We start from the raw sequence: 21,615 nt of genomic DNA on the forward strand, positions 1-21,615 counted from the left end.
CTCTTCCATTTTAGAATTTTTTCCATTCTTAATGTCTTTGAAATTTCTGTTGGATACTAATTTATTGGATAATAACTGTCAAATAAACTGTCTTTCCTTATCATTGCCATCTGTTTTGATTAGATTGTTTTAGGAAATGTTTTATAAGTACAAGCATGAACCTGAAGCTGATGAAAATCTTTGAGTTGCACTTGCATGACAGGTGAGGAGATGAACAGATTGTCATGCACGAGTTCTCCATCCATTATTTTGCCTTAAGTAATCTTCTTCACCTGTCTTTGTGAAACCCTGTAAGAGGATATTTGAGTCAGCAATGGGGATTCTTCATCTTAGTCAGACTGTAAATCAGTGGAGTAAATGCTGGCATTATAAAACTTTAAGGCTTGCAGAATTTATTGCAAACACATTCAAAGATCCACTTAAACTAAACAGCCATTGTCTCATTGTAGTACCTAATTTGAATGGAGATTTGGAAAACTGCATATATAATTTGTACAGTAGAGTTTCAGTAAGGGCTGGTACTGGCGTAATACAGATGTATTTGTCTAAGACCTCTTTGGTGTTATTTCCTTGTCCTAGTTTTGTCGCAGTTTATGCAGATGCAAGGTATGTTACAATGATATAGTGTTCCTATCTCTTTCAGATACAGTAGTCTTTCTGACAACTTTGTTTCCCAAGCAAATCATTGTAAACCATAGATTTGAATTTTAATCACAACAATCTTCAATGGAGAGAAGGTGCCTACATTGTTTATAGCATAACTATACAATGTCTTGCAAGCATCATTCTTGCAGTAACTCCTTGGTCCCATTGGCATGAGGCACCCCTCATGCCATTTCTTCTCCTCAGTTGTGCTAATGGAAATTTAGGAAATGAGGAGGAGACAGAAGAAAAGGAAGACTTTTTAAGAGGAGGATAATCAGTTTCTCACCTGAGAAACTGTGAGATTCACTGATTTTTTCAATGAACACAGGAGAAAACCTTTTGATCTGAAGACAGTGAGGTGGTTTAAATAAACATACATACTGATTACTTTTGAAAATATCTGGAGTTCATTGACCATTTGTTAAAAGTGGACATTTATATGTGCCTTAGGTGTTATGAGTTTGACTGTGCTCTGAATAGCAAAAATATTGTAAAAAGATGACAAGGATGTTAAAGTTGTAGAACATTGTCTCTATAAAGCAAGAATAGATTGACCTGCAGTCTTCAGCCTGGAGAGTAAAGGAGTGGAGAGTGGCGTTAAGAGAAGTCTCTGGAATTATAGGTGGAAGAGTGATGGTGAATAGAGAAAAAAGCATCTATTTTCATTTTAAAACAAGTAGGCTTCAATTTAAACTAGAAGGAGGCAGTTTGAAAGGAAGATACTTCTATGCAGCATGTCTTTAGGCAGTGGAACTTCTGCAGGAGGTTGCAGTTGACAAATTCATGGAAGAAAAATCTATAAAAGGCTTTTAACTACAGCAGCAAAATCTGTGAGGCAGCAAGTCTTTTGGCCTTAGGCTGAGTAGCACTGCATGCACATCTTGTTCTTGCTTCCTTTAGGCATCTGCCTAGGTCTTGGTCGATAACAGTGCCAGGACTAGGGGTGCTTTTTGGCCCATTGGGAACATACCAGTGTTGTTTCCTGATATGTAGCTGATACATCTGCAAAATGATAGTTAAACTTACGAAATGACACTGTAATTCTGGCTTACAGTGAACTTCAAGGACACAGATTTAATCCTATCTTGTGAGTCAGTGATATGAAAGCCAAGGAGCAAAAGCTCAGGAAAACACCTCGTGTAGTTGAAAGTGGCTTCTTAACAATTCTGGCATGAAGAAGCTCTGAAATCTTGTTAACTCTCCAGTGGGAGAGCACAGTGAACAACTGGTGTGTGCTGTTAAGCCCCAAATGTCTTCTTGGTTTGCATGCCTATACTTAAGAGCATCAACATAGGATCAATTGCAGCTCACTCTACAATGGCTTGCTTTTCCTTAAAAAATAATATTGATTTGAAGTCATTTCATGTTTGTTGTTTTCATAATTTACACAGAAATTTAGCTTGAATTAATGCATTAATTTAATTAGTGTTTGTCCTAATATTGTGATTTTTCCAGTGCAATTTTAAATGTAGAAATGACTCTATCCACTCTGTTTGACTGAAAAATCGCACCAAAACTGTATAGTCTTAAAATAAGCCTATAGTTATGCTTTTGAGGTTATGTTCTACCTAGCAAAATACAATTTTCAAACTTATGTGTTGCCTTGACACAAGCAGTGTTTGAATGAGAAACGGAATAAATTTTGGAAGATGAATTTTTAATATAGGAAATATTAAAAAAAAAAAATGCTGATTTTAGCAGCATGTACATAGAGAGACTGCCACAATAAACTTGAACAAACATCCTTTTAGTTTCATGTCACAGGGCTTGATTTGGGAGGTGGCCAAAGCAGAAGCCAGTCTTTGTTGTTGTTGTGCGAAAGGACTGCTTTTAGTCTGGAAAACTACGTCACTGTAACCTTGTTAGTTTCGGCACGGGTTGGGTTTGTGGTGTAGGTAGGTTGTTGTCTTTCCACCCAATCTACACAGAAGTGGTATCATTCTCACTGAATTGGAGAGTGCTCTCCAGCTGGGCAATCATGATTTAATAACCTGATAAGCTGTGGTGTCAGTGGGTTATAAAGCAGGGCGTCTGAAATTTGCACCAGCAAAGAATTGCTTCTTCAAATTACTTTGAGCACAGAGTTGCAAGTTGTTAAGATCTTAGTCTAATAACATCCGTAGATGTTTCTCTTTCTAAATACTTTTAGTTGGATCTTTGAATCAGATATAATCATGCATGATTAAAACTAAAATCTGGACTGATCTTATCCACAAAACGTTGTGCTTTTGTTTTCAGTTCATTCTGTCTGCTTTAATTGAATGGTACCTTTGAAGCAGTGACTTCTGTGCACATTAGCAATCAGATTTCCACTAGGATATTTCTGATCTCTGAGATACATCTCTCTTTTAGCCTGGAAACCCGCAAACCTCTAAGTATAGGTTTTGGTTTTCACCTCCCAGCAGTGAGTAAGGCCATTCCAGCTGTCACCAACCATTTGTCAGCTCCATTAGCCTGACACACACAGAGATTTGTTTGTGCTGACTTTGTGGCTCAGGCCTTCAGAACTTAAGTTAATGAGAGAGAATTTTAATTGGTAGGAACTGGCTTACTTCCAGGGTAGGTGAAGATGATGCACAATATAAATCAAATGACTCGTATTTCTTCAAAGATACCTACAGTGCTCTTGCTTAATTGTTTTTAATTCTTTACATGTAGCATAAAATAATGACGTATTTCCCAGCTAACTGAGCCCATGGAGTAAGTCTATGTCCAAGTTGATCACGAATCCTGGATTATTTGCTGTTATTATAGATAGCATTGTTTGAAATTCAGAGGGAAGGGTCCTCTTGCTTCTAAACCAGAGATCAGGTCTGGGCTGGCTTCCCAGGGTTTTTGCGTAGCTTCTATCAATCCTGTGAAGGGGAGGCCAGATGCTCTGTTTCTCAAGCAGCAGATCTTTGCACATGCTCGGTGCTTACTTCTTGTTTTGGGATGTTACAGATAACTCAGTTCTAGTCAGGCCAAATTCATCGAATTTACAGCAAATACCTTTTTCGAGTAAAATTAATGCCTAGTACTCATTAATAAACCCAGCTGAAATGTTTTATTTCCTTTGAAGAAAGAATTTTGTGGTTGTGGCTTGGGCAGAGGATTTAGAAATATTTTGCCTTGGGAACTGAAACCTTGAGAATTGTTAAGTAGAAGAATTTGCATATGTATCTATCTGGCATTAGGTTTAACTGATACTCTGTCCACACTGTAATGTGGGCAACAGTGGCAATTTTTCACTCTAAGACCAAACACACAATGAGTTTCATCTCCATGTTAAACAGTAGACATTGTCCAAATTTCTTGTCAAGATGGAGTCCAGTCTGGCTGTACTCACAAATGATCTTCTGACTAGAGCACAGAAACTGTGTTCAGAGCCAGGCTCAATGCTGTGGATGAACAGGTAAGGCAGGTCACTGTGAAGCAGCTCCCTTTTTGTTGCTGTGAGTGTTGATGGAGATACCTGGCTGTATTTACCGTGGTACAGCCCTTGTCTCACCATGAGAAAAATATTAATGAAACGGAAAGGTAAACACGGTGTAATTTTTAGCATAAATTCATTTCATGTGAATATGAATTTAAGGATTTATGATATTTATTACTTGCATAAAGTTTTCTGGATGGAGCTGCTGTGAAGAAAGCAACAACTTGAAAATCAGAGGAAGCATTTTTAGCTTCTGTGCATGCCTCAAGATCTTGTGTGCATGCAGGAAGGCCGTGTCCTTCAACTATCCTAAAAATGTGCTGGCAGTGCATTTTCCCTTCTATTTTTTTCTCTTTAACATATTTCTGCTGCATGTTCTTCAAAGCATGAGGCTCTAAAACAATGAGGCTTTGTTCTTCGTTGAAACTCATAAGTGTACAGTTTTACCAATAATCACTGTGTGGTTCCCATCATCTTAGCATAATTATGATGTTCTCTCATCTCCATTTTTTTAAATTTATTTTTTTAATAAGTATGTGAGTAGTGATAGAAAAGCTGCTTCCTTCCCTTTTATGGATGGCTGCATTTCAGTTATGGTTTTGAACCAAGTTCAAAACAGCGTGGGAGAAAATCTCTCTACCTGGGCTCAAAATTTCATTGGATGGTTTAAAGGAGTCTCCATAAAATACCAGTTGCAGATATGTAGGGGGTCATCAAACCACTCTTCCTGTGTAAAAATGTCTTGAATGATGTGCCCATTGAAGCTTAAGAAAATTTAGTGGGATGGTTGGGTGCCGACTGACATTGCGTTGTAATGATATACTGTGGGAAAATATGCTGGTGGGTTTGCTGCTGCCCCAACTCAGCACCAAAACAAGCAAACAAATAAAGAAGAGAACTTTTCTGTGCAGTGGACATGCAGGTGTAGATGCTGAAGCAGAGAAGGCAACAGAGCTGCTAGTAGTTGGTGGTTTACACACCTTTAAGGAAATCTGATTCAGTGGCTTGGCAGTTGCTGTTTCATGCATAGTTGGGTGTACAGGCTCTTGTTTTCAAGGATTCTGGTGGGAGTGGAGTGAGACTTTGGCTTGTAAGGCAGCGATCTGCGATTGCCTAAAGCCAGTTCTTAATTTTGTACCCTTCAAAAATCGGGCTTGTTTGCTCCATCAGTTGTGGGATGGTGGGGACTAAAACTGCTCCCAGTTTGAGCACTCCTTGCTGTCGATGCTTAGAAAATGATGCAAATAAGCTTCAGCCAGACCACTGTATAAATGGAATAATTGATGCAAAATCCATTGTACTCCTTTAAAGAGGAAACAGCTTGAACTGCGCCACTGACAGAATTTCAGAAGGCTGGACTATGCTATGCTCAGTTCAGAAAGAAATACAAAGCTGCTATTTACGTGGTGAGGTTGGCAGTGTGTTTGGGACAGCTCAGCCCTGAACTCAGCCTGTGGGAGATAGGATGGTGCTTGCCGTTACCAGAAACAAGCCAAAGCATTGGTTGAAATGACCTTGAAATTGGGAAAATCATGAATAGAGACTTTGATTTAATAGCTGCCCTTTATCTGTCAGAGGCATTGGTGGAATGCTGACTTATGATGGCCTGAGGCACCGTGTTCCTGTCTCTCGCCTTGGTCAGATATGACCTCTGGGGAGGTGGATCGGGAGGTCCATGTTTGAAATCTCTTCAGAAGGGCTGCAGAAATGTTCTTGCAACCACAGTTTAAAGGTCTGAAGATGTGAGAGAAGAGCAGTTTGTGGAAAAAGCGAGAACTTCTAATTAGATGAAGAGATGAAACTGGAAAAATGGACCTGGTTTTTTGGTGCTTCCTTAGACTGACTGCAATCTATATTTATTTAGTCGCGGATGGTTTCTATTTTTGCACGAGTGTAATCAGTAGTACAAGGGCTTGAACTAAGCAATTATATATTTTTGCAGCAAATTATTACAACAGCAGGGTTTTGGAAGTGTTTCTGATGTCTTTCTAGTGCTTTTACTGTACTGAAATGTAGTGAGTAAAAGCAATAAGCAAGATATTTGCTAAAGCATTCAGTGCTGCATTAGAAAATCAGTGCTCTGTCTTTTTTTTTTTTTTTTTTATTATTTATTTTTTGCAGTGGGGATAAAAGTTGGACAGAAGTCCACAGGATTTACAGCACAGGAGTGTTGTGCAAAGCATTTTTACAATGGACTGCCAAAATTTCATAGTTTCTGGGGGAAGTTGTTCTTAGGAATGAAAATCTATCGGTTTCTGGATACACCAACAAAGATACAAGTTATGAGCTTTGCTAATGATATTTCATATTCCATGAATATTTGTTAGGAGCTGCTCTATGAGCCTCATCTCTTTACACTTAAGCTGTTGGAAAGCCAATGGTGTAAGAGAACAATTTCTGTTCTCTGCCATAATCAGTCCAGGTTTGAGCCAGAAGTTTATCAATAAAGACTGTGTTCTTTTAGCAGCTTAGTGTGCTATTTAGTTATCCTAAAATGTAGTTTCCCACTTGAGCAGAACAGCAAATTCAAAGACACAATGGAACCTGTAAAGGGTAAGATTAAAAGGAAGATCTGAACATAATGAAATATTGAGGAGTGGAAGAGCTGTGTGTTTCTTCCCTGGTGGAAAAAAGCAGTTTGTCCAAAAAGACAGAGCAAGAAGTGAACTGATGTAGCATTCTCATGTTCTTTTCACTGACTTTGTCCTCTAAGTAACCGTAATGACTATTCCACTATTCCCCAGGTAGAATTGTGTATAGGAACTGTGAATTAGCCAAGTACTTGATACAGTATCCACTCTGAGTATCATCCTTCTATTCACACTAGGGGAACATTAACAGCAAAGGGCCTTTAAAAGGAAATGAAACTTTAACTGTTTCCCTGCAAGGAGGAAAACAGGAGCTAATGGCAATACGGTCAGATGCAACCCATATTATTACAATGCATACATACAAAAGGTGCTTATACTGCCTAGAACGCTTTGAGCAAGAGAATGTTTCAGCAGAGTGTCTCATAGTAACGCTCAGCCCTCTGTAGGGAAGAATCCCATCTCATTTATTCTGCATAAAGCCAAGGAGTTGCAAATTTGTGCCTGCAGTCTTTAGTGATGTATAGGACATTTGGGTCATCCATCTTTATGTTTTTCATTAGGTGTGATTTTTTCAAAACTTCAGGTGTTTTGTAACATTTACAGTGAGGTTAGTTGCATTTGAGCCAGCTTCAGTATATAGAATATTCATTATAATTTCTCAGAAGTTGTTTTTTTTCCAGGTAACAGCACAACTATTTGAACCATGAAAGCAGAAACTACTGAAGTAGGATAGAAATGTGAAATGCTTTGTAATACAAATCTTGCTAGCAAAGCCTCAGAAAGACTTTTTTCTTTTTTCCTGGTGGATGCTGCCTGGCAGTAGGACTGTTCATGTGGGGCACATCAGTGGATTGGGATAAGTTGGTATCGTTGATGTTCAGGTATGGGTAGTTTGGTTAACCTTCTTGTTGTCAGCAGGAGGTGCTTGCAGCTGACTCAGCCCTGTGTGTGTGCAAGGGAACACTTGCCAGGGATGCAGCTGTGCCTTGGGGCTGCAGCAGAGGCTTGGAGGAAGACTTGGCAGTGCCAACAGTTGAATAACTGCACAACCATCAGATGGCTCTCTACTGAAACCTCTATCCCCTTGATTTGCTGCTGATTTAGAAAACCACTTTATGTCAACATAGGCAAATAGAGGAGATGGCAGATAGCCTGTGTCCTTTCCAAACTCTTGGCGGAGACTTGAAAGCGTTTGCATGTAGATTTTTAACCTCTCCCTTTCCTTTCTGGACAACAATGTCATCCACGTGGTCTTCAGGTCGGGCAGGCTTGTTAGCCATGTCTATCTGCATGTGATTTGGTGTGCCTGGTACAGCTCCACTTATTCTGTTAACAACAGGCAGCCAGGTCACCTCAGCTTAAAGGTTCAAAAGCAAACTGTAAATGACTGGCCCCTGCAACTTCCAAACCAAAGCATAATAAAAACAAAATAACAGAACTTATTTCCCAAGATGCAGGCAACCAGAAGGAAATGTTTGGCTTGCCAGATTTCTCACACACTTGTCTTTTCAGAATCGGCACGTCAGAGAGTAGAGAAAGGCTTTGCTGGTGTTAGTCTTGTTAAACATTAATGCCAGTTTCCTCCCTTTAAGCACACAAAAGGACAGAGGTTTGACAAACGTCCTCAGACTGTGTGTCATTCGCTGCCTGGGAAGCAGAGCTCTCAGGAAGCACAGAGGACAGAGCAGGCACAGGGCTGGACGTGGAATTCCTCCCTTGCGTTCTGCACCTTTCCTGGAGGGAAGAACTTCTGAGTAAGTCTGGCTGGGAGTGCTGAGTGACCACAGTGAGAGACAGCTGTATGCTTGCCAGAGGTGTGGGGGGAAGTGAGCAAAAACTGAAGTGAAAGAGCACAAAGTCCCTTAGCAGTGAATTCCTTAGCTCTCTCCTGGTTTTGTAGTTACACGGCTGCTCACAGGCAGGAACTCAGCATCAGCTTTCTGCTTGCTAAAGATAGTGCTAGGAACGTCTTTTAATATCAATGTTTGCAGCTCTGATGTAGGACAAAGGACATGGTGGAGCTAAAACCTGATTGTACACTACATCTCTTCCCTTTCTCCCCTACCTCTCATGCTCTCAGACAGAACCTAATTTCTCTGCCTAGCTAAACGTACATTTCTTGTCTAGTCTGATGAGAATCCACATTTCCCTTTATCTGTTAAAGGTGTTTTTTAAGTCACAAAGATGTACTTTTACTATGCCTTCTGACAGTGTTAATTGTAGTGCTGCTGGAGCACTTGCGTGTGTTGGCTTTAAGCCTGATTTTTTTATTACTTAAGTTATTACTCATTGCACTGTAAGAAACTTACTTTCTGGGCAAAAGACATCTTGGATATTGTTTTCCACTGAATAAATAACAGGGATTTGTGCTTTTCAAGAAACAATAACAGTATCATGGGCTTAAGTCTATAGGGCTCTGAGGGAAGTAACTTAAGGTCAGAATGCAGACTTCAGTTTGTTGCTCCAAATATTCATGAGCTGAGAGCCCCTGTGTAGTAGGGAGTTTGTTGTTCGTGTTCGTAGTCTTTAAGAGAGCAAATACTTTTGGTGATGGGCTTATAAATATTACTAGTTGCTTTTTCTTTCTCCTTTTGTACACACATGTTGGTTTTGCTGCATTTGCTCTGTATAATTTTCATTTCTTGCTGCTTTGCCTGATGCTATCTCTGTATCTTCCTATAGGAACATGAGACTTTTTTTGGCTCTGTCCCAGATGGAAAGGATGAGAGAAAGAAAAATTGTGTGCTTGCTCTAAGTCACCCTAATGCGTTTTGTATTAAGTAACCTTGCAGTTCTTTATTATTGTGTAATGTTCCTATTGCATGTCAGTGGTAGCAAATGATTTTCATCCTCAGGACTATATGCAAATTCCCTTGTAAGTTATGAAAAATAATGGAGTATTGTCCAGCTTCTTGTAAAAACAAATAGGCCAACAGAAGAGCAAAATCCACAGTTTTATATGAAGCCAAGGTCTTCTGAGAACAAAATCTTTATAAGGGGAATACAAATCGCCCAGATATTATCCTGACTCCAAATTAAAGCTTAAGATCCCACTGCTCTTGTAGATGTGGTGATGAAATGCAGTCTGGGAGGCTCATTTCAGTATGGTGAGTAATGTACACGCTTGTATTACCCTTGATTACAGCGAAGAGTGATTATGAGTGTCTCTGTCTGACGGAAGTTTGTTCCTGTTGAGATTTGTACTGAAATCTCAGTAAACAATGCAAAGAGAAGCTAATGTCTGAATCTCTAGGATACTTTCCTCTGGATCATGGTTTTGACTATTGCTGTGCAATAGTGATTGAGTACTGGCTAATCGTCATCTGTTGATATTCAGTGAAATTGTTCTGAATTAGGGCCAGGGTGAAGTTATATTTAGCCTTGACTGGACTGTTATGTAGATAAGTACAATAGCAACAGGCATTGCAAATTATAGGTTGGCTCTTTTTCTTAATCTTTCTTTTTGTGTGTATATCTACCAACAGATTGGGGAAGAAATAGATCAAACTATTTTTCAAAATTGTGCTCAGCTAAAAAAACAACGAAGCCCAACCACTCTTTTCTGGCAAAGTCTTTCATATGTCACTCAGTGATGGGTATACCCAACATATTTCCTTATTTTCCTGGCTTATTTAACAAAAGAAAATAGAAGAAAGAATACAGCAACAAGTCAGATATAGAAACCTAACTTAATTTTGAGTGCAAATGTTATTTAGACTTGAAACTTTGTTTTTTCAGATGTATGCATTTGTTTTGGGTCAGTGCATTAAGTCTTTCCATAATAATGAGTTTTGCATCAGTTTGCATCTTTAGCAGTTTCTCTTTGGAGCTCTTGATTTGCACTGACATAAGAAAATCAAACTCCAGTTCACAAATATTTGAAGAAATTGAATGAAGGAATACCATCACTGAAGTGGATAGAAAATTCCCTCTCACAGTCAAGAGAAGCATTCCATTTTACTTAATGTGCACAAATCTGTGCACACTGTAGCATGTACCAAGGGTCATGTTTGTCTGTCATAGCTGGAACTTATTTTGCATTCCATGAGGTCAGAGCCACTGAGGAAAATTAAGATGATAAGAAAGGCCAGGGTTCTGAAGCCTCACATCACTCTTCCTCCAGAGGCTGAATGCAGTCTCTGAACAGGAGACAAGCTAGTTTCCCTCATGACATGTACAGGGTCAATTCTTAATATGTATTTTATTATTTTACCGGTAGTTGTGTTCCTTTGTTCCTCTTGTTGTATCCTCACTCCGCTGGGGAAAAGAAGACTTTGAGTGGATTTCTTCTGAATGTATGAAGTGCTGCATTGCACTCGAGCACTTTCTGGTATTTGAGGAAGGACAAGTACTCTTCCTTCCTCCTGCCATACTTTGGACCACCACTAGCAATGTCTCACTTACCAACTGCTTCTGCTCTTTTCTGCTTTTCCAAGTGCTGAATATATCTTCTAATTTTGTTCTTGTAGTTTATCATAGAGTCATAGAATCATCAAGGTTGGAAAAGACCTCCAAGATTATATAGTCCAACCATCTACTTGCTATCAATATTTCCCCACTAAACCACATCCCTCAGTACAACATCTAAACATTTAATGAACACCTCCAGGGATGCTGACTCCACCAGCTCCCTGGGCAGCCCCATTTCAGTGCCTCACCACTCTTTTGGAAAAGAGTAGAAAAGATTTTTCCTAGTATCCAGCCTGAACACCTCCCCTAACACAAATTGAGGTCATTCCCTCTAGTCCTATTGCTAGTTATGCAGGAGAAGATGCCAATCTCTACCGCACTACAACTTCCTTTCAGGTAGTTATAGACAATTATAAGGTCTTATGTAAAAGTTGTGATTTCTGAGGGATATTGTTGCTGTTCCCCACTACAAAGTCTGTTATGAATGTTGGCTCTTTTCTTTGAAAAAATAAAAACAAAACAAAAAAAAAACCACAGGATAAGTGTTTAGATCATTTTCAGGGCTTGCAGTGAATATGAATGGTAGCTGACATTGCTACCACTGACATTGGTAGGAGAGAGGACTCTCTGGGTTTGATCCCCAAACTAACTGGACAGTTAATGGAAGAAAGTTAATGGAAAGAAATTTCCTTTATTGCATTGGAAAAAAACAATCAAAGTTATAGGCATACGGACATTTGGAGCTCTGGGCAGGTTGAAATGCACTCTTCCAATAGAGGAAGGAGAAACTTAGAAAAAATTAACCTCAAGATGGAGAAACTGTATTTCTCTGGTCCTACCATTGTAGGAGTAATATATTATCAAACAGAAAGCTGTTAAGCTGCCTCATCTTTACAACAGAAACATAAAATGTGCCCTTGTGAGGAAAAATATCCTGTCTCATTCATGTAACCTGGAGCTTGCTGATTATGTGCCCTTGTTTCAGCTTTGTGCCTGTGCAGAAATTTGCACAAAGTTGAATCAAGAACTGCAGTTGTTATGTTGAAAAGATGGCCCCCAGCTATTGCTGATATGAGTCCCCTCAGAGGCCTGACTTTATCTTTAGATAAAGTCAGAGTTACTACTTCTTTTCCTTTATGTTACATTTGAAATACCTGCACAACCCAGGAGTGGTCTCACAAGGTTGTTGAGCCAGACTGCACCCAGAGCTGAAACTGCGGTTGTTCTGTGTTCGTAGGGATAATTCAGGAGGTTCCAATGTACTAGATTAAGTTCTAATAGTTTGTATTTTATTTCACATGAAGAGCAGTAACTCCAGAAGCAGCACAGACGTTTTTAGACCTTTTAAAACAATTTGGTGTTATCCTATTGTGGCACATAGTATTTTCTCACTGGGTCCAGATGTCTCAGGCCTCAGACTTACTGCATTGTGATATTAATAGTTGAAATGATGGCAGAAATTAGGAATGTCTGTTTCATAACAGACATATGGATAATGGCTTTCAGTTTTATAACCTGTTTTTCAAGGATGCTTTCTCGCTGTGTTGGACTTGTTTATGAGAACAGAAAACTGAGAAAAGCAAATCTGTACTCCCTGGACACCAGTGGACTTCCAAACTCAGGCCTCTACCCCTTGGAATGATGAAAAACCTTAACAAAGAGATAACACAGCCAGGGAAGTTTGGCACATGTTGACTGACACATTGTATGATACTGCAGTAGAAATTGGGGATCAGAACTAAACCAGTGGGTCTGGAAGGGCAGTGTGTCATTGTGGAGAACCAAATAAGACATTTTTGTGTTTATTCTGAAGGCAATTTGTCTAAAATTTAATTCATAAGCAAAGCAGGGAAAGCAGGCTTAGCTGTATTCTGGATTTGTGAGCAGCCAAGACTCATGGCTTTCTGGCTTATAATTCTGTTCTTTTCCCTTTGGGTACAGAGTATTTCAGTGAAGTATAGAATGACCTTGTATGGTTTACTGGCTTGTGAGAGCAAAAAAGAACAGGACCTATCTTACAACAGCTTTTCTAAACCAGAATTCTAGATTTAGAAGTTGCCAAACCGAGAACCGCCTCAGTTATGTCAAAAATTAAACACCACAATTCGTAAAAACAATTCTTATTTCTTCCCAAGGTGTGTGCATGTAAGCATGGAAGACTTGCAAAGCTCTGTCAGAGTGATTTCCAAAACATTTAATGTTTTGAGATTCCCAGTCAGATAAAGAAGCACGTTGAAAAATTACCTGTGCTTTGAAAAAGCAGAGCTGAGAGCTTCCACATGCTCTGGTTGTTGTAATGATCATGTTCAGACACGCTGTGTGAACAAGTTTCAAGGACTGGTGGTTCTTAAATAGACACATAGGAGCTTGTGTGTTCTGCCTGATTTAGGAAAATGCTATCATTTGCTGTCCTGACACTCTTTAACAAAAAAGCTGAGATCACAAAAAAGCAGGTGTGACTCAATTGCTCTGAACAGCCTCCAGAACATCATGAAAAATCAGAAAAAGTGAAGACATAACAGTGGAAATATCTGTTGCAAATATTATTATTCAGAACATGATAAAAGAGAAGAGTAACAGTGAGGGAGGCTTTCATTCTCAACTTTGATCCACTTTCATTACTTTCAGGAGAAAATGAGGACCAGTGTTAGGAAATCTTCACTGTACCTCATTAGGAAAGAAAGAATGGCTGCCCCTGACATTTCAGTTCTTGCTTTTGAGGTTTTTTTTTCCCACCTGCAGCCAACTTCTGATCATTGAGATGGAAGGTACAGCGCAGATGTGTGGATCTTCTGTGTCTGATTGCCTGTGTTTGGGGCGGTACCAAAAAAAGGGTGTGAAAAAGACTTAAACATGGCAGTGTCTAAAAATCACCCTGTGCCTGCGTTTTAGCAGTGCAGAAGACTGCCATAAATTTAGATCAGTGATGAATCTAACCCTCTTACTCCAGATATTTTCACATTTTCCTGTTATCTTCTTCACCCTTAGAAATTTCTTGGCTAAGGCACGTACCTACTGCTGCCTGTTGATTGATCACACTTTATCTTACAGTCATTTGTCACAGCCAGATTTTCTTGCTGTCTTTGCTTTACAAATCCAATGTAATTTGAGTATTTAGGACCTGACTCGTCAACTTTGATTTATTTGTGTTATGCTTTTTTTTTTTTTTTTTGTACAATTGTAGAACATATTTGCCACTTCACGTAATCTACTTTGGCAGAACAACTCCTGAAATTCACTGGTGTAAATCAGACATTGCTTGTAAGCCATAAAAAAACAGTTCAGCTACAACCAGCTGAGTTTCTGTGCACTTCTCTCTAGTAACCAGCCATAAGAATTCAGAACTTTGAAGGGGCTTATTTGTAGGACCGTGCTGTCTCGCTAGCATGGCCCATCATCACTCCTGAACTGAGTACTTGAGAGCACAGGAACTATACTATTTAAAAATTGCACATAACACTTAATATTTTTGTTTGTTTGTTTGATTCACAGTCCTAGCAGCCATCATTCAGTAACTGTATCTATTTTTTATTCTTTCTTTAAGCACTTCTGGATCTTCATACGCTTTGGCAGATCTTACTGCTTTGTTCTGTCTAAGTGCTGTGATTTTTTTAACAAGAACACACATTCATGAGACTGACCCTTTTGCAAACAATCTTATTGTGAAAATTCACTGTTCAGTTTGGAAAGTAATTTCTGTTTTATTTTTTTTTCGAACTCCCTAAGTCAGCAGTAAAGGAGGAAATGATCTGTTATGCAGGGTTTTGGGGATTTTGAATTGTACTCCTGGTGAGAGCTCAAAAATAATAGGGGATCTGGTAGAAGAGTGGCTATTAAGTTGCCACTTACATCACTTTCCTTTCCAAGCCAGAGGCAAGAAAAGACAAGTTCTACTTCTTACTTTATTACCATGTTGAATCAGTTCAAAAACCACCTAACTGCCATGGCCTGGCATGGAGTGTGAAAAGTTCATCTCCTTTACTTATCATAGAATTACGATAGAGTGTATGCTATACCAACACACAGAATATATTGCAACAGAAAGGCTTACTGCCTAACTAAATGGGATCTATTCAGACTTGATAGTCCAGGAGGTCCCTTTTGGCTGGTCTTAATGTTCCCATGGCCCTCAGTTACAAGGGGTAGCAGTAATACTCATCCTGACACCCCTTTCTGCTCCTGGTAGATTAATCTAATGAAAGATTTGATTTGTCTTTAGTGCAACATACAGAGAAATTGCCCAAACCTAGACAGTCATTTATCTTTGGAAAGAGAATGCCAGAATTCAAAGTATCATCGTTACATGTGTTCCTCTTGGGTTGTCTTGGCTCATCAGCAAAGCCATTTCATGCCACACATTTGTGATGTGTTGCCCCTTGTGCTAAGCACCCAGTTAGACCAGTCTGACTTCCCAGTTATTCTCAGTCCTTGCATGCAGAGAAAGAAATATATATTTTTTGCCAAGTGTCCCTCAACATTTCTTCAAAGTCATGATGTTTTTTTAGCCTTTGAGTTACTCTACTGCTTTACACCTACAGAGACATGACTGGCATCTTTTTATACTGTAGCAGTTCTTCCATATCTTATTTGTGTAAAAGTATGGATTATTGTCATGAGCTTTCACAAATATGTCTCTAAAAGCAGAGGGCTTTTCTGTTTGTTTGCTGAATGATGTCCTGGCAACAGTGCCCTTGGAGCAGTGTGAGACTGTACAGAGAGCAGTCAGAATTCAGCTGACTAAAAATTCCTTTTTTTTTTTTTTTTTTTTTTTGTGATGGTCATGTTATAGTGAATAAAAATAGTCTTATTCACATTTTTCTTGAGAACTACTCTCTGAAACTCAATTACTAGGTAAATTAAGTGTTTTTGTTGTTGTTTTTGAGTTTTGCTGTTCACACAAGGAGGAACATCTGTTGCTTTTTTTCAGATTTCTTTAAATGCTTGTTATGGAAATGAGAAGTTTCTTCTCTTATATGGCAACCAAATCTGCTAAATACTAACACATGTACAGTAACAGCTAATTCAGATTTTATTTACATTGCTCTGATATGCATTAGGCTATCTTGTTAAAAGGATGCCAAACTCTGAGAAAAATCAGGGATAAGCAGAAAAACGAAATAATATACTAATAAAGCAACATCTTCCCAGCAAAAGGGGGAGAAAGTCCTGAGGAGTATAAACAGTGCTGGATGGCTTTCAGCTTCCCAAACTTCCGTGTTTCTATGAAATGATGGTATCTCATCAACAGGAGCCTGGAAAGACCCAATATCTTTCTGTCAACACATTCCTTGTTCATCCTTCAGCAAATGGGCTCCCACAGGATTGACCTTTTTGGAACAGGGAATTACCTGGAATAGGGAGAGTGAAAAACTATTAGTATTTTATAAGTTTAAACACAGTCAGTGGGATTTGCAGAACTAAAGGAGTGCTGAACAGCTTCTCCTGATTTGTCTGCCTTCAGAAAAGGATGATCAGTGCAGTCATTCTTGACACTTCAGGAAAGCTAGAATGGTGTGAATTACTTCCTCGAGGAAGTCACTTAACCACCCTCCAGTCACTTTTAATCCTACATCAGAAATGCAAATCAAGATTTTTATTAGTGTTTATAAAACCTTGTGGATAATGGAAACAAAATCCTTAACAAATGCAACTTCTTTTTACTCACCTTGCTCTTACATCCAAAGAAGTATAAAGGCAGCTTTTATAGCCACAGCTCTTGCAGCCTCCTCTTGTTAAAAGCTAGCTAATTAAGTTATGGGAGTTGTAAAGCCTATGCTGTTTGCCACTAATTTCTTCCTTTTTCTAGAGTTAATGTTTGGCAGTGGAAGGGGCAGGAGCTCTACACCAATTTAACTGGATCGAAAGGTCAGGCTCGCTGCTTTTGGTACTGCTTTTGTGCTGTCTGCTTTCAGAATCTTCTCCAAGAATTAAATTCTCTCTCTCTTCTGCACAGCCAATGGTTAACACCCACATGGTGCAGGCAGGAAAAGACTGGTGTCCTGTTTAAAACTGGAGACTTCCCAACTTTGGAGTGAGATATGGCGTGAAGGCTCAGATATTTATGGCCCCGAGAACCAGCCCTTCTCCACCACCTATATTTTTAGTTCAAGTCAGCCTTGCTTAGGGACCTCACAAAGAGAGTATAAGTTCAGCATTTTCATTTTCTGTTTTGTGATGGTTTGGGTGCAAATTACTTCAAAGCAGTGGAGCAAGTGATTCTCTTGATGTGAAAAAGATAGAGTTCCACTGTAATCCATCATACTAGTGAAAGTAGATGGCACATGATACTAGCCCTTATTAGAGAAAATAATCTTCCAGACACACACTGGAAGATATATCTCTATTTGAGAACCACAGTTCCTGTAGAGCAACTTTTTTTTCTGTGTTTGAGTGAGGAAAAAAGAAACTGAAGAGATTGAACTGGAACTTTAAGCTCATATATATTTAGAGTTCCAAGTGTTACAGAACTCTTAGCAACTCTTTGAAAGGATAGGTAACAGCAGGACAAGGGGAAATGGTTTTAAGTTGAGGGAGTGAAGATTTAGGTTGGATGTAAGGGGGAAGTTCTTTACAGAGTGGTGAAGTTCTGGAACAGCTGCCCAGAGAGGCTGTGATTGCCCCATCCCTGGAGGTGTTCAAGGCCAGATTGGATGGGCCCTGGACAGCCTGGTCTAGTATTAAATGGGGAGGTTGGTGGGTCTGCATGTGGCAGGGGGATTGGAGATTCATGATCCTTGAGGTCCCTTCCTACCCTGGCCATTCTGTGATTGTGTGATTCTGTGGAACAATTCACAGCAGCAAAGTATGCTCTGAAGGGATGGAAATCTCTCAGATTCTGTCTGCTCCCTTTGCTGTGCAGCAGTGAGTCCCACTGTGAAGGTAGCTCAGGGTTTGTGCATGACCTGTTTACATGTCACAGTGGGCTGTGTTGATAGGTGTTTGCTGTTGAGATGGCAATTCACTGTGCCTACTGACCAACCAGTAGTTGGAGAGCTGCTCATCACAGGGTGCATGCTGGAGGAATACATGTATCACTTGGGGAATTGGAGCAATGCATTCCTGTGTGTTTTGTGAAATGTGGTTAGTCTCAAATACCATTGCTTGGAGGAAGATTCTGCTCAAGCAAACTTGTTAAGAAATCTGCATTTATTTGTTATGCTATTTATCCACATTTTGACAGTGTATGTAATGACATGCTCGTAAGATGCCATACAACATCATTCTGTATGCAGGAAACTTCAATAAAAGCATTTTGCTTAACAAACTGTCTACAAACGATTAAAAGCTATTTGTTTCTGTCTAATAATATCCATTTAAAAGACTGTGGAATTATTTTGCCCTTGAGAGAATACTGTTCTAAGAGAAGTACGTTACTTGAAGGAAGGAATATTTTATTATCCGTTGTTTGGCTTTTGGAATTATTTTCTTGATTCTGTTATTTGCCACTGTCCTTCAGTGAAAGCGTGCCTGAGGCCAAAGAGACAAGGTTTTGCTTTTCTTTCTTGTTGGATTATTCCTATTTCTTCTACCTGAATGACTGAAGTTTACAGAATAACATGATGTGAAACAATCTGTTAACTATTGTATCCGAAGTACTTGACAACACACAGGTCTTAAAAGGGCCTTTTGCTCTGTGCTCCCAAAATTGTGCAAAGGAAGTGAGTGGGAGTTTAACTGCCTTCATGGTTCAAGATCAAGCATGAAGTACCGCCACTTCATTAGAAGCCTAGGATTTAGAAGAGTGACTTGTATTTTTAAGTAGAAACCTTGTGCAACTGCAACTTTTGCAGGCCTTGCAAACCTTACTTTTCCCCCTTGCACATCTCCTGATGAATCAACAAACCTCTTCCCAACAGTGAAAACAACTGAAAAGATGAGAGAGAAATGGTTTTCCTATTTCTATCAGAAACATAAATATTCTGAATGAAAACAGCAGTGGTATTCGATTAAAAGCTTTTGGATGAGCAACATCAAACAGAGACCAGGAGTCTGGTTCACACATGAATGGCAGGAGGCTTTCAGGGACCCTGTGTTCGCTGCTTGCTATTTTGGGGGGTCCAGATATTCTGCATAAGGCATTTGTAAACATTATTCATGATTTTTTTTTCATTGCCTTTTAAATAGAGTTGCATAGTAGAGAAATGAAGCCATAACAGTCAAAACAACAAATTGTAACACCACATCACAAACAAGACAACTTAGAATTTATGAACAATTAAATAAACATAAGGTATTGATAGTCTGTTCAACACAGAAAGAAATTTGCTTGGTAAGTCACGTATAAGACAGGAGCCTAGAATGGGAAGCATGGATCCAATAAATAGAAGCTATGCTTCATACCCCTTATGGTAAAATGGAGCTGAAGTAAGGTACCTGCTTCACAAGGCTGTTTTCATGCACAGGGATAAGTGTGTTGCATTTAGTAGAGTTATCCTGGAATGGTTAATAAACTGCATCTTAGAATAGCCTTTGTAGATTTCTTGGAGAATTTGTATGTTCTTAGGTACAGGATTTTTTTTCTGCCAGATTTTATGCTCTTTGTAGCAGAGCTGTTGCAGAAATGATTTCTGGGGTATCCACACATTGAGCTCCTGGTCTGATTGGCATCTATCAACCACAGCGTAAGTAAAAAAATAATATTAATAATGATAGGAAAATGTCTATCTGCATCATAAAGGTGACTGGAGATGTCACAGCTTCCCAGATAAGGAAAAGCGATAGAAATACATATAGTATGTTTCTTATAGTGACACAGAGTCAGAGAGAAAATTGTCTGTATGTTCTTTGCTTCTACTATTTTCTTACTAATTTGCCCTCTATAGGCTTGTATTTTATTCTTGTTGTCAAAGCACATTATCATTTGAATTTTTTAAATCTCAAAGAGCCTAATTAATTTGGATGTCAATTTTCCCATGCTGCAAAGGGAAGAAGAGTTAATGCGTGCTGAAGAATTCTGCATAGTCTCTTTACAGGGTCTGTCCGGTCCTTTAGCAGAATCTAACAGTGGATTTAGCCAATGTGACTTCAAAGGATGCAATGGAGGCTGTGCTCTTTGTATGTGAAATACATTTCCACTTCAAAATCCCTGTATTGTTGAGGCAAATGTCAGTGCAGCTCTAGGGCAGGCGTATGTGACATAAAAATGTAAGGAAGATATGTTGAGTCTAAGCTAGAGGAGTGCTAAGAGTAATACACGTTTGATAATCATGGTGTTAAACTGAAGAGATCTAGACAAGACAGATGGGAAAAATGAAGAGTCATGGCAGACTTCCAGGTCTGATGAGGCTGATTTAAGTTGCAGTGGGCCAAGGTAATTTTAGGTAATGCTCTGCAAACTCTGCTGTGACAACCAGCCAAAACCACATCCTTTGTCACCTGCTTTTGATTGTTTGAGATATCTTAAGACACCTGTCTGAAGCCACATAGAAGGACAGGAAATTGAAATTCTGGGACCCAAAATGAAAAGAATGTATTCTGATATGCATCCTTTCTGACCTAACATGAAGAAAAGTTTTCACTGAGCTTTAAGTAATTGTTAGTGAAGTATTTGCCATCGTCTTTGGCGTGAGATCTGTCTTTTCTGTAAGAATGTATATTTATTTTTTCAAAATGAGGAAGGAAGAGAAGCCACCAAAAAGTGTAACTTCTGTGCAAAAAAGACTTGATTTCCCAGGACTTTGAAAAGGAGAAAAGTATCTTTTGTGATAATTTCATAGTTTTCTTTTTCTGACCAGAATTTTCCTTTTTCTCTGATACTTATGAACTTTGGTTACAAAGTATCACCAACTATAAGAAACTGGGATGAAACCTAATGATTTGGTTTGGGGCTATGTTTTTCAAGGAGAAGAAAATATCCCATCTCAAAGTATGTTTCTCAGGAATTCCATCGGTGCTCCGGACCATTAGATTCATGCATAGTGGTTGGCACCCATGTCTGTGGGTTTCTACTGGCTGCTAGGGGGAAAAGCACCTAGCAGCAGGGATCTTCTGTGCCTTTTTTTCCTTTGCTACAGCTAATATTTGCTCCTGTGGCTTCTTTTGGTCAAAAATAAATAAATAAATTAAAAAAAATTCTCCCACTTGGATTTTATGTATACAAGATATTTTATAAAAAGCAAATGCGTAAAAAAACCCAAAACAACAAAAACTTAACTTGATGTTCATCGTGTCTGTAGAACACAAATTTGGTTGTGTATGCAACTCAGTGCACAGGGATCCTTCCTTTTTTTCTTTGCTTCTTGAAACAGAGAGGTTCCTAGGACAAAATGTCAAAGGAGCCATGATTATTTCTGCTGCGGTTGTATGCATGCATTGTGGCAGAGCAGTAAAAATCCCCCTTTTTTGACATGGTGTTGGCTTTTTATTGCTTTTTGTTGCTGGCTCATCAGTGGTGATGAATGGATTGTTTAATTTCCTTTTGTCTTTTTTGTTTTTAAAGTCTCTGTAACAATGTACAACACCCAAGTAACAATGGCTAATTTTGCAAATCGTTGCAAATATTTTTTCTGAGGGTTTTTTCCAAGGTAACACTGAGACCTTTCTGTACAGTTAATA

General features: G+C 39.0%; 1 protein-coding gene across 8 annotated transcripts in view; it reads left to right on the top strand.

Moving 5' to 3' along the window:
- The window catches only part of DENND2B (DENN domain containing 2B), a 152,653-nt gene that overhangs the window by 70,499 nt on the left and 60,539 nt on the right, over positions 1–21,615 (top strand). The window lies entirely within an intron of this gene.

The sequence above is a fragment of the Meleagris gallopavo genome, chromosome 5 (assembly GCF_905368555.1).
Source record: "Meleagris gallopavo chromosome 5, MGAL_WU_HG_1.1, whole genome shotgun sequence".
Classification (NCBI taxonomy): domain Eukaryota; kingdom Metazoa; phylum Chordata; class Aves; order Galliformes; family Phasianidae; genus Meleagris; species Meleagris gallopavo.